Consider the following 12,208-nt stretch of genomic DNA (forward strand, 5'->3'; position numbering starts at 1 on the left):
TGAATTGAATAGAAAAACAATAGTACTTTGCATTAATTCATGAAGAACAGCAGAGCTCCACACCTTAATCTATGGGGTGTTGAAACTCCACCGTTGAAAATACATAAGTAATGAAGGTCCAGGCATGGCCGAATGGCCAGCCTCGAAACATGTACAATATGATCTATGATAGCATAAAACTGATCAAAGATGGTCCAAAAGACCTAAAATAAATCTCTAAAAGTAGTTTTTATACTAAACTAGTAGCTAGGGTTAACAGAAATGAGTAAATGATGCAAAAATCCACTTCCGGGCCCACTTGGTGTGTGCTTGGGCTGAGCATTGAAGCTTTCACATGTAGAGACTTTTCTTGGAGTTAAACGCCAGCTTTGGTGCCAGTTTGGGCGTTTAACTCCAGCTTTTATGCCAGTTCTGGCGTTTAACGCCAGAATATGGTAGAAAATGGGCGTTCAAACGCCAGTTTTCGTTATCAAAACTAGAGCAAAGTATGGACTATTATATATTGCTGGAAATCCCAGGATGTCTACTTTCCAACGCAATTGAGAGTGTGCTAATTGGGTTTCTGTAGCTCCAGAAAATCCATTTCGAGTGCAGGGTGGTCAGAATCCAACAGCATATGTAGTCCTTTTTCAGCCTCTGAATCAGATTTTTGCTCAGGTCCCTCAATTTCAGCCAGAAAATACCTGAAATCACAGAAAAAGACACAAACTCATAGTAAAATCCAGAAATGTGAATTTTGCATAAAAACTAATAAAAACTTAGTAAAAACTAACTAAATCATACTAAAAACTACCTAAAAATAATGCTCAAAAGCGTATAAATTATCCGCTCATCACAACACCAAACTTAATTGTTGCTTGTCCCCAAGTAACTGAGAATCAATTAGGATAAAAAGAAGAGAATATACTATAAATTCCAAAATATCAATGAAACTTAGCTCCAATTAGATGAGCGGGACTAGTAGCTTTTTGCCTCTGAATAGTTTTGGCATCTCACTTTATCCTTTGAAGTTCAGAATAATTGGCATCTATAGGAACTCAGAATTTGGATAGTGTTATTGATTCTCCTAGTTCAGTATGTTGATTCTTGAACACAGCTACTTTATGAGTCTTGGCCGTGGCCCTAAGCACTTTGTTTTCCAGTATTACCACTAGATACATAAATGCCACAGACACATAACTGGGTGAACCTTTTCAGATTGTGACTCAGCTTTGCTAGAGTCCCCAATTAGAGGTATCCAGGGTTCTTAAGCACACTCTTTTTGCTTTGGATCACGACTTTAACCGCTCAGTCTCAAGCTCTTCACTTTACACCTTCACGCCATAAGCACATGGTTAGGGACAGCTTGGTTTAGCCGCTTAGGCCAGGATTTTATTCTTGTGGGCCCTCCTATCCACTGATGCTCAAAGCCTTGGATCCTTTTTATTTTGCTCTTGCCTTTTGGTTTAAAGGGCTATTGGCTTTTTCTGCTTGCTTTTTCTTTTTCTTTATTTTTCTTTTCTTTTTTTATTTTCGCCATTTTTTTTCGCAAGCCTTGTTTTTCACTGCTTTTTCTTGCTTCAAGAATCAATTTTATGATTTTTCAGATTATCAATAACATTTCTCCTTTTTCATTATTCTTTCAAGAGCCAACAATTTTGACATTCATAAACAACAAAGTAAAAAATATGCACTGTTCAAGCATTCATTCAGAAAACAAAAAGTATTGTCACCACATCAAAATAATTAAACTAATCTCAAGGATGAATTTAAAATTCATGTACTTCTTGTTCTTTTGCATTTAGAACATTTTTTATTTAAGAAAGGTGATGGATTCATAGGACATTCATAGCTTTAAGGCATAGACACTAGACACTAATGATCATGTAATAAAGACACAAACATAAATAAACATAAAGCATAGAGAACGAAAAAAATAAATAGACAAGGAGATTAAGGAACGGGTCCACCTTAGTGGGGGTGGCGTCTTCTTACTCTTGAAGAACCAATGGTGCTCTTGAGCTCATCTATGTCTCTTCCTTGCCTTTGTTGCTCCTCCCTCATAGCTCTTTGATCTTCTCTAATCTCATGGAGAATGATAGAGTGCTCTTGGTGCTCCACCCTTAGTTGTCCCATGTTGGAACTTAATTCTCCTAGGGAGGTGTTAATTTGCTCCCAAAAGTTTTATGGAGAAAAGTGCATCCCTTGAGGCATCTCAGGGATTTCATGATGAGGAATTTCCTCATGCTCTTGTTGAGGTCCATGAGTGGGCTCTCTTGTTTGTTCCATCCTCTTTTTAGTGATGGGCTTGTCAGCCACCTTGTAGAGTTCTTGAGGTATAATCTCATGAACTTCGACTTCCTCCCCAATCATGATACTATGGATCATGATGGCCCGATCCACAGTTACTTCGGATCGGTTGCTAGTAGGAATGATAGAGCATTGGATGAACTCCAACCATCCTCTAGCCACAGGCTTAAGGTCCGGTCTTCTTAATTGAACCGGGTTGCCTCTTGAGTCTCTTTTCCATTGAGCTCCTTTCACACATATGTCCATGAGGACTTGGTCCAACCTTTGATCAAAGTTGATCCTTCTAGTGTACGGGCGTGCATTTTCTTGCATCATTGGCAAGTTGAACGCCAACCTTACATTTTCCGGACTTAAATCTAAGTATTTCCCCCGAACCATTGTAAGCCAATTCTTTGGATTCGGGTTCATACTTTGATCATGGTTCTTAGTGATCCATGTGTTTGCATAGAACTCTTGAACCATTAAGATTCTGACTTGTTGAATAGGATTGGAGAGAACTTCCCATTCTCTTCGTCTAATCTCATGTCGGATCTCCGAATACTCACTCCTTTTGAGCTTGAAAGGGACCTCAGAGATCACCTTCTTCTTTGCCACAACTTCATAGAAGTGGTCTTGTTGGACCTTTGAGATGAATCTTTCCATCGCCCATGACTCGGAGGTGAAAGCTTTTGCCTTCCCTTTCCTCTTTCTAGAGGTTTCTCCGGCCATAGGTACCATAAATGGTTATAAAAAAACAAAAAGCAATACTTTTACCACACCAAACTTAAAATGTTTGCTCATCCTCGAGCAAAGAAGAAAGAATGAAGGAGAAGAAGAAGAAAATGGAGGAGATGGAGGGTGAGGGTGAGTTTGGCCAAGGGGGTATAAGGTGTTTGTGATGTGTGAAATTGAAGGAGTGATGAGGGGTATATATAGGAGTGGGGGGAGGGTTAGGTTCGCGTATTTGGGGTTGGGTTTGGGGGGAAAAGAGTTTTGAATTTGAAGGTAGGTGGTGTTTTGGGGAAAAGTGAATGAGGTGATTGGTGAAGGGTATTTGGGAAGAGATATGAAGGTGATTGGTGAAGGGTATTTGGGGAAGAGAGTTATGAAAAGGTGTGAAGAGGAGAGAAGAAGATGTGGGGTAGGTGGGGATCCTGTGGGGTCCACAGATCCTGAGGGGTCAAGGACTTAGCATCCCTGCTCCATTTAGGCATGCAAAACGCCCTTAGAGTGCAATTCTGGCGTTAAACGCCAGGTTGCTGCTTGTTTCTGGCATTTAACGCCAGCTTTTCTCCCTTTCTTGGCGTTTAACGGCAACTTGGTGCCCTGTTCTGGCGTTAAAAGCCAGTCTGGTGCTTGTTTCTGGCATTAAACGCCAGTCTGGTGCCCATTTCTGGCGTTAAACACCCAGAATGGTGCCAAACTGGGCGTTTAACGCCCATTCTGCTACTCTTACTGGCGTTTAAACACTAGCAAGCTCTTCCTCCAGGGTGAGCTGTTTTTAATGCTCTTTTTCATTCTGTTTTTAATTTTTCAATTGTTTTTGTGACTTCACATGATCATCAACCTAAAGAAAACATAAAATAACAATAGAAAATAAATAGATATAATTAAATAACATTGGGTTGCCTCCCAATAAGCGCTTCTTTAATGTCAATAGCTTGACAGTGAGCTCTCATGGAGCCTCACAGATAATCAGAGCAGGGTTGGGGCCACTCAACACCAAACTTAGAGTTTGGTTGTGGCCCCCCAACACCAAACTTAGAGTTTGAATGTGGGAATTTTGTTTGACTCTGTATTGAGAGAAGCTTTTCATGCTTCCTCTCCATGGTTACAGAAGGAGAACATTGAGTTTTGAATACAAGGTAGTCCTCACTCAACTTAAGGACCAACTCTCCTCTGTTAACATCAATCACAGCTTTTGTTGTGGCTAGGAAGGGTCTGCCAAGGATGATGGATTCATCCTCATCCTTCCCAGTGTCTAGGATTATGAAATCAGCAAGGATGTAAAGGCCTTCAACCTTTACTAGCACATCCTCTACTAGTCCATAAGCCTATTTCATTGATTTGTCTGCCATCTCTAGTGAGATTCTTGCAGCTTGTACCTCAAAGATTCCCATTTTCTCCATTACAAAAAGTGGCATGAGGTTTATCCCTGATCCCAGGTCACATAGAGCCTTCTCAAAGGTCATGGTGCCTATGGTACAAGGTATGAAGAATTTTCCGGGATCCGGTTTCTTCTGAGGTAATGTCTGCCTCATTAATGCATTCATTTCATTGGTGAACAAGGGAGTTCATCCTCCCAAGTCTTAGTACCAAATAACTTGGCATTCAGTTTCATGATTGCTCCTAGATATTTAGCAACTTGCTCTTCAGTGATGTCTTCATCCTCTTCAAAGGAAGAATATTCATCAGAGCTCATGAATGGCAGAAGGAAGTTCAATGGAATCTCTATGATCTCTGTATGAGCCTCAGATTCCTTTGGTTCCTCAAAGGGAAACTCATTTCTGTCCAGAGGACGTTCCATGAGGCTTTTCTCACTGGGTCTCACGTCCTTCTCACTCTCTCCAGGTTTGCCCATGTTGGTCATGGTTATGGCCTTGCACTCTCTCTTAGGATTTTCTTCTGTATTGCTTAGGAAAGTACTGGGAGGAGTTTCAGTAATCTTCTTACTCAGCTGACCCACCTGTACCTCCAAATTTCTAATGGAAGACCTTGTTTCATTCATGAAACTTAGTGTGGTCTTAGATAGATCAGAGACTGTGGTTGCCAGGCCAGAATGTCTCTGTTCAGAATGTTCTGTCTGTTACTGAGAAGATGATGGAAAAGGCTTGCTATTGCTAAACCTATTTCTTCCACCATTATTATTGAAGCCTTGTTGAGGCTTCTGTTGGTTCTTCCATGAGAAATTTAGATGTTTTCTCCATGAAGGATTATAGGTGTTTCCATAGGATTTTCTCATGTAATTCACCTCTGCCATTGCAGGGTTCTCAGGATCATAAGCTTCTTCTTCAGAAGATACTTCTTTAGTACTGTTGGATGCAGCTTGCAATCCATTCAGACTTTGAGAAATCATATTGACTTGCTGAGTCAATATTTTGTTCTGAGCCAATATGGCATTCAGAGTATCAATTTCAAGAACTCCCTTCTTCTGAGGCGTCCCATTGTTCACAGGACTCCTCTCAGAGGTGTACATGAACTGGTTATTTGCAACTATTTCAATGAGTTCCTGAGCTTCTGTAGGGGTTTTCAGATGAAGAGATCCTCCTGCAGAATGGTCCAATGACATTTTTGACAACTCAGACAGACCATCATAAAATATACATATGATGCTCCATTCTGGAAGCATGTCAGTAGGACACCTTTTAATCAATTGCTTATATCTTTCCCAAGCTTCATACAGGGACTCACCTTCCTTCTGTCTGAAGGTTTGGATTTCCACTCTAAGCTTGCTCATCTTTTGAGGTGGAAAGAATTTGGCCAGGAAAGCACTGACCAGCTTTTCCCAAGAGTTCAGGCTTTCCTTAGGTTGTGAATCCAACCATGTTCTAGCTCTGTCTCTTATAGCAGAAGGGAAAAGCATAAGCCTGTAGACCTCGGGATCAACTCTATTGGTCTTTACAGTGTCACAGATTTGTAAGAATTCAGCTAAGAACTGATGAGGATCTTCCAATGAAAGTCCATGAAACTTGTAATTCTGTTGCATTAGAGAAACTAATTGAGGCTTAAACTCAAAGTTGTTTGCTCCAATGGCAGGAATTGAGATGCTTCTTCCATAGAAGTTAGAAGAGGGTGCAATAAAGTCACCAAGCATCTTCCTTGCATCTCCACCATTGTTGTTGGGTTCAGCCATGTCTCCTTCTTTTTGGAAAATTTCTGTCAGGTCCTCTCCAGAGGGTTGTGCTTTAACTTCTCTTAGTTTCCTCTTAAGAGTCCTTTCAGGTTCAGGATCAGCTTCAATAAGAATGTCTTTATCCCTGTTCCTACTCATATGAAAAAGAAGAGAACAAAGAAAATATGGAATCCTCTATGTCGCAGTATAGAGATTTCCTTATGTGAGTAGAAGAGGAATATTAGTAGATAAATAAATAAATAGAACGAGATGAGAGAGGGGGAGAGAATTCGAATTTAATTAAAAAGAGAAGGAAAATATTTTTGTTTTTATTTAAAAAGCAGTTATAATTCGAAAATTCAAAAGAGAAACAAAATAAAATTTGAAACTAAATGAATTAATTAAATAAAAAGAGATTTTTGAAAAATTTGTTAGTGATTTTCGAAAATTGGAGAGAGAAAAGTAGTTAGGTGGATTTGAAAAAGATATGATTGAAATTTATTTCAAAAAAGATTTGAAAGGGAAATTAAAAAGATTTGATTTTTGAAATTAAAGTTGATTACTTGACTACCAAGAAACAAAAAGATATGATTCTAAAATTAAAGATTGAACCTTTCTTAATAGGCAAGTAATAACTTAAAATTTTGAAGCAATGACATTAATTGTTAGTAAAGATTTTGGAAAATATGAGATAAAAATAAGAAAAAGATTTTGAAAATCAATTTTTAAAATTTCGAAAAAAAAGTGAAAGAAAAATGAAAAAGATTTGATTTTTGAAAGGGTTTTGAAAAGATAGGATTTTTAAATTGAAAATTTGACTTGACTCATAAGAAACAACTAAGTTTTTAAAAATTTTTGACTAAGTCAACTCAAATATTCAAAATTTATGAGAAGAATAAGGGAAAGATATTTTTTTATTTTTGAATTTTCAATGAAGAAAGAGAAAAACAACAAAATGACTCAAAACATGAAATTTATGAATCAAAACAAGAAAAATATGCAAGAACACTTTGAAAGTCAAGATGAACACCAAGAACACTTTGAATGTCAAGATGAATATCAAGAACATGTTTTTGAAAATTTTTAAGAAAAGAAAAACATGTAAGACACCAAACTTAGAAATTTTCAAACTTTAAACATTAACAAATTGAAAATGCATATGAAAAATAAGAAAAGACACAAAACATGAAAATGCAAAGATCAAATAAGGAAAATAATCAAGAACAACTTGAAGATTATGAAGAACAATTCCATGAGTTTTCAAAAATTTTAATGAAAATAAAAAATATGCAATTGGTACCAAACTTAAAATTTGACACTCTACTCAAAGATGAAACACAAAATTTTTGGTTTTTATGATTTTATAAAAAAAATTTTTGTATTTTTTCGAAAGTTAATTGGAAAAAGAGAAAATAAGGAATTAAAAAATTTTTAATAAGAATTCCAGGAATCATGCAATGTTAGCCTAAAACTCCGGTCCAGGAATTAGACATGGCTTACTAGCTAGCCAAGCTTTCGGTGAAAGCTTCGGTCCAAAATACTAGACATGGCCAATGGCCAGCCAAGCTTTAGCAGATCATTACATACAACAGCTAAATTGCTGAGAAAGACAAAGAAGCTCTTCTAAGGATAGTTGAAACCTCGGTCCAAAAGATTAGACATGGCTTAACAGCCAGCCAGGATTCAACATATCTCATGAAACTCTATAATTCATTCTTAAAAATTCTGAAGACATAGAGTAATTTATTTATTTTAAAATTTTTTTTGAATTTTTCGAAAATAAAAAGCTTAAAATTAAAGTAAAATTACCTAATCTGAGCAACAAGATGAACCATCAGTTGTCCAAACTCAAACAATCCCCGGCAACGGCACCAAAAACTTGGTGCACGAAATTGTGATCTCAACGGCACCAAAAACTTCGTACGCACGATTGTAATCTCAACTCCTTTTCACAACTCCGTACAACTAACCAGCAAGTGCACTGGGTCGTCCAAGTAATAAACCTTACGTGAGTAAGGGTTGATCCCACGGAGATTGTCGGCTTGAAGCAAGCTATGGTCATCTTGTAAATCTCAGTCAGACAGATTTCAAATGGTTATGAAGTTTTGATAATTAAAATATAATTAGAACAAAAAATAAGATAGAGATACTTATGTAATTCATTGATGAGAATTTCAGATAAGCGTATGGAGATGCTTTGCTCCTTCTGAATCTCTGCTTTCCTACTGCCTTCATTCAATCATTCATACTCCTTTCCATGGCAAGCTGTATGTTGGGGGATCACCGTTGTCAATGGCTACTGTCCGTCCTCTCAGTGAAAATGGTCCAAATGTGCTGTCACTGCACGGCTAATCATCTATCGGTTCTCACTCGTGTTGGAATAGGATCCATTGATCCTTTTGCGTCTGTCATTACGCCCAACATTCGCGAGTTTGAAGTTCGTCACAGTCATCCCATCCCAGATCCTACTCGGAATACCACAGACAAGGTTTAGACTTTTCGGATCTCAAGAATGCTGCCAATTGATTCTAGCTTATACCACAAAGACTCTGATCTTTCGGAATGGAGGCTAAGAGATACACACTCAAGCTATTACAGATAGAACGGAAGTGGTTGTCAGGCACACGTTCATAGGTGAGAATGATGATGAGTGTCACGGATCATCACATTCATCATGTTGAAGTGCGAGTGAATATCTTGGAATAAGAATAAGCTTGAATTGAATAGAAAAATAATAGTACTTTGCATTAATTCATGAAGAATAGCAGAGCTCCACACCTTAATCTATGGGGTGTAGAAACTCCACCGTTGAAAATACATAAGTAATGAAGGTCCAGGCATGGCCGAATGGCCAGCCTCCAAACGTGTACAATATGATCTATGATAGCATAAAACTGATCAAAGATGGTCCAAAAGACCTAAAATAAATCTCTAAAAGTAGTTTTTATACTAAACTAGTAGCTAGGGTTAACAAAAATGAGTAAATGATGCAGAAATTCACTTCCGAGCCCACTTGGTGTGTGCTTGGGCTGAGCATTGAAGCTTTCACATGTAGAGCCTTTTCTTGGAGTCAAACGCCAGCTTTGGTGCCAGTTCGGGCGTTTAACTCCAGCTTTTATGCATGTTCTGGCGTTTAACGCCAGAATAGAGTAGAAAGTGGGCGTTCAAACGCCAGTTTGCGTTATCAAAACTCAGGCAAAGTATGGACTATTATATATTTCTGGAAAGCCCAAGATGTCTAATTTCCAACGCAATTGAGAGCGCACCAATTGGGTTTCTGTAGCTATAGAAAATCCATTTCGAGTGCAGGGAGGTCAGAATCCAATAGCATCTGCAGTCCTTTTTCAGCATCTGAATCAGATTTTTGCTCAGGTCCCTCAATTTCAGCCAGAAAATACCTAAAATCATAGAAAAACACACAAACTTATAGTAAAGTTCAGAAATATGAATTTTTCATAAAAACTAATAAAAACTTAGTAAAAACTAACTAAATCATACTAAAAACTACCTAAAAACAATGCCAAAAAGCGTATAAATTATCCGCTCATCATGCACACACACCCTACAAAATTTACAAATTGTGCATACGCACAACATCATGCGTACGCACACATTGGGAAGTGCCTTCTGTTGAGGGAATTCGCACGTATCCATGCATGCACACAAAATGAGAAATTTTAGTTTGTGTGCGTACGCACACCTCTATGTGTACGCACACCTTGAGAAAACTCTTCTAGGAGTGCATACGCACAACTCTATGCGTACGCGCACTACCCTGTTTTTCAATGAAAATCTTATTTTTAACCATTTTACCTTCCCGGCAAGCTTTTGAACTTCCGTAAAGCTTATCTAGGGTGTCTTAACTTGTTTTTAGGGTTTGAATCATAGAGAATACTATAAGTGAGTCTAACTAGAGTGAATTCTGGTAAAAAGTTTAGAAGATAGAGACTTAGGTTTTTGGAGTACTGAGGATGGATTAGTCGAATGAGAAAAACGGTGACTTAGGCTTGGTATGTCAGTTGGGTGGAGTTGTCTTGTGAACTAATGGGGAGCCGTATTGATAATGAATTGGAATATTGATGATGGATGATGAGATTGGAATGAGTATAAAAGAAATAATGCTATGAGTTGTACTGTATTATAGAATTGTTATTATTGGTAAGTCGCTATGCGCCTCGGGCAAGGAATGTGGCAGTCTCCCGCTTGTCGAGGTAGCGGTGCCGGCATAGGGGCCGAGGTAGTCTCCCGCCTACATTGATATGTGAAGACTGTGGCAGTCTCCCGCTCACATAACCTTCTCTGCTGCATGAGTGTGCAGAGCCTATATCTCTGGCATGGCAGATTTCTCTGCTACATGAGTGTGAAGAGCCTATATCTCTGGCGTGACAGGAAAGCTACATCCGGGAGGATGTGTTGGGTTGGCATTTATAGACCGACAAGTGATATCACGAGCCAATATGACAGGCATTTATCATATGCATCTTCTATATGCTTGTTTGCTTTGCTTAACTTCAGTTATGCCTAAATGAATCACATGTCTACTTGCTATTTGTTTACTTGTTGTATATGTATATGACTTGTCCTTTACTTGCTTGCATTAACTGTATTTTTTTACTAGGATTGAGGAGGCTCGGTAGGTGGTGGCGATGGAATCGCATGGAGGTTAGGCTGGCGAAGGCTGTGGGACAGCGGTGCTGTGTTAGTTAGAAATCCCTTAAGATAGAATACCCTGTTTATGGTTAAGTTATTTATTTATTCTAAGCTTGTATATCTGTATCGGTGTGAAGTTTGATAAACCCCATTTTTAGGGTTTATCTTGTACTTAATTTAGGGAATTTTATGACCTTTTACCTACACTTATCCAAGGAAATAGCATGGTTTCATGATTGTCTCCTAATTTGTGCTTAAGTGTGAAAACATGCTTTTTAGGCCCTTAATTGTTAATTTTGATTCACCTTTGATTCTACAAGATGCCTTGATATGTTTCTTAGTGAATTCAGGATGGAAAGGCTAGGAATGGATCAAAGGGATGAAGAGGAAAAGCATGCAAGTGGAGAATTGATAAACCCCATTTGGAGGGTTTATCTTGTGTTGAATTTAGAGAGTTTTGTCAACTTTTCTCCCATTTATCCAATGAAATAGCATGGTTTTTGTTATTCTCCTTTAATTGTGCTTAAGAGTGAAAACATGCTTTTTGGGTATTAAAATAGCTAAATTTAATTCACCTTAATTCCGTTAGATGCCTTGATATGCTTGTTAAGTGATTTCATATTTAGGAGGCAATGATTGGATCAAGGGAATGAAGGAAAAGCATGTAAAAATGGAGAACTCATGAAGAAATGAAGGAATCGCAAAAGTTGTCAAGCCGACCTCTTTGCACTTATCCGACCATAACTTGAGCTACGGAGGTCCAAATGATGCGGGTCCAGTTGCGTTGAAAAGCTAACATCCGGGGCTTCAAAATGATATTAAATTTCTCATAGTTGCATTGCGTTTAGGGGCGCGCACGCGCACTATATGCGTACGTGCCGATTTGCACGTGATTCATTAAATGCAAATTCGTGGCCAGCGAATTCTAAGGCATTTTGGGCCCAATCCAACTCATTTCTGATGCTATTTAACCCAAAGATTGAAGAGGGATGAGGCATCTAGTTAGTTAGTGAGTTTTATTTTAGTTTTATCATGCTTTAGTTAGTTTCTAGAGAGAGAAGGTCTCTCTTCTCTCTAGAATTATGAATAGGTTAGATCTAGATTAGAAATTCTTAGATCTAGATTAATTTCATGCTTTGATTTACTTTTCCTTTGTAAGTCTTCTTCTTCTACATTTCGTCTTTCTAGTTTTGCTTTTAATGCTTGTAATTCTCTACTTTTATGTTCATGCACTTTTGTTTCTTCTATTTCTCTTTCAATGCAATTTATGATTCCTTTATTGTTGATTTGGTTTGTTGTTGTTAATTCCTTGCAATTGAGTAGTGTAGATTTACCTTCCTTGCAATTTTACTATAATTTCCTTTCATGCCTTCCAAGTGTTTGATAAAATGCTTGGTTGGATTTTAGAGTAGAATTTTGTGCTCTTGGCTTGGTAAGGTAACTTAGGAACTCTTGAGT

The sequence above is a fragment of the Arachis ipaensis genome, chromosome B05 (genome assembly GCF_000816755.2).
Source record: "Arachis ipaensis cultivar K30076 chromosome B05, Araip1.1, whole genome shotgun sequence".
NCBI classification, from domain to species: domain Eukaryota; kingdom Viridiplantae; phylum Streptophyta; class Magnoliopsida; order Fabales; family Fabaceae; genus Arachis; species Arachis ipaensis.